This window comes from Chlamydotis macqueenii, chromosome 4, assembly GCF_036417535.1.
Source record: "Chlamydotis macqueenii isolate bChlMac1 chromosome 4, bChlMac1.mat, whole genome shotgun sequence".
Lineage (NCBI taxonomy): Eukaryota > Metazoa > Chordata > Aves > Otidiformes > Otididae > Chlamydotis > Chlamydotis macqueenii.
Genome location: NC_141559.1, coordinates 76454450 through 76456018, shown reverse-complemented (window position 1 = coordinate 76456018; position 1569 = coordinate 76454450). Strand labels below are relative to the sequence as shown.

Below are 1569 nucleotides of genomic sequence, written 5' to 3'. Positions count from 1 at the left end.
CGGTAGTTCCCGCCGCGGCCCCGGATGGACGGCGCGGCGCGGGCGCTGCCGGTTGCGCGGGGGCGGAGCCGTGGACGCGGGGCTCCGGGAACGGCGCTGTGGGGCGGGGGCGGGCCGCGGGCGGGCCCCTCCAGCCCGGCCTCCCCCGTGCAGGGCACCGGCCATCTCGCTCAGCCCCCGGCTCCCCGCAGCGGGCCGGGAGCCCGGTCTCCCGGTAACCGACGCGTTACAAACTTGTAAGGTTTGCTTCACGGTCCTGGCAAAAGAAACGAATTCCGGTTTAAAACTTAAAAGAGCTCTGTTGGATGAGGGCAGCATCCCTCTGAAGCAGGCAAATGGCCTGTTTTACCTAAGGGTCTGAAAAGGCTTTGTTTTTTTCCTGATGTATTTTATATAGTATTTTCTTCAGAATGATCAAAACAGGGACGTAAGACCTTAAAAGGCCTTAAAGAGAGATGGACTGTAACATACCTTTGAGTACAGTAAAGGGAGAGGCCTGACTGGGATCTCTGGTTACTGTTGAAGCACAAATAATAACTAATAGCCACAAGAACCGCCACATCTCTCAGAATGCAACAAAACCCCTGCTTGCACCTGTAATAACCATAAACTAACGTGTTGTGTCTCTTTTCGAGAAATGGGAAATTGCGTAATTGGAGAAGCACAGCAGAGAGAGCAACAGGCGACGTTACACGCTGCTGCTGCTGCTGGGGAACTGAGTCAATAGGAAAAACCATCCGCGGAATGTGAAATCTTACGCTGGCAGATGGCGGGTGTGTTTCTGCTGGTGATGGAGATCGGGAATTCACGGTGCTTTAGCGACTCTTGGATAAGGCAGTTGCGTCAGTAAAATTATGCTTATTTCATTCTAAAAGACATCACTGTTAGCAAGTTAATTGTTTTAAAAATAGTTTCACTGTTAGCATCTAATGACTCAACAGTAAGGACTGTTTTAACTTGCGGAATGGACTATGGGGCTCAATAATAAAAATCGGGCTGTGAAGCAGCAAGTTTCCTCTCTGTGGTTTTATTCAGAAGATTGTTGAAGCAGAATAACTGCGATGTTGTGGATGTGCTCAGCGCTATGGGGGTTTATGTTGCAAGGCAGGAAGAGAGGTAATGTGCTCTAACAGCTATACGGGACAGTTGTGCAAAAGTCCTGAGGATTATGGAAGTTCATATGGATTTATTTATCATAATGGGTCTCTGAATGGAACCAAAATTTAAATGTGGACCTTCTTCCAAAAGTTTTCCAGCTTCTGAGCTGATCCTGCATTTATTTCTGTATCAGCGACCTTCATTTCCTTCACAGAGTCCTAATGCTATCAAGAGTGTGTCATGAACCCACCCCACGACTGAGTCTTAGGGGATGCTCCAGGTTTACTTATACTTATTCCTCCAGAGCAGGCACCTACAAGGAGAACATTGGAGGCTACATCTCAAATTCTGGCCCAGTTTTGCTTTGCGTGGAAATCTGCGTGCGTGCAGCACACAGCGCGAATGAGCAAGTGCCAGCCTGGCTTTCCCCCGGCCACGAAGCAATGTGATGGAGGTGTTGTCCGAAAAAAA

At 49.3% G+C, this 1569-nt stretch overlaps 1 long non-coding RNA gene across 1 annotated transcript; it reads left to right on the top strand.

Annotated features, from left to right (window-relative positions):
• The first annotated feature begins 110 nt into the window (after positions 1-110).
• LOC147601032 (uncharacterized) lies at positions 111-1015 on the top strand. The gene is made up of 2 exons (XR_015258582.1): positions 111-236; positions 636-1015. It is a non-coding gene; the product is annotated as an uncharacterized LOC147601032 (long non-coding RNA).
• The last annotated feature ends 554 nt before the right edge of the window (positions 1016-1569 follow it).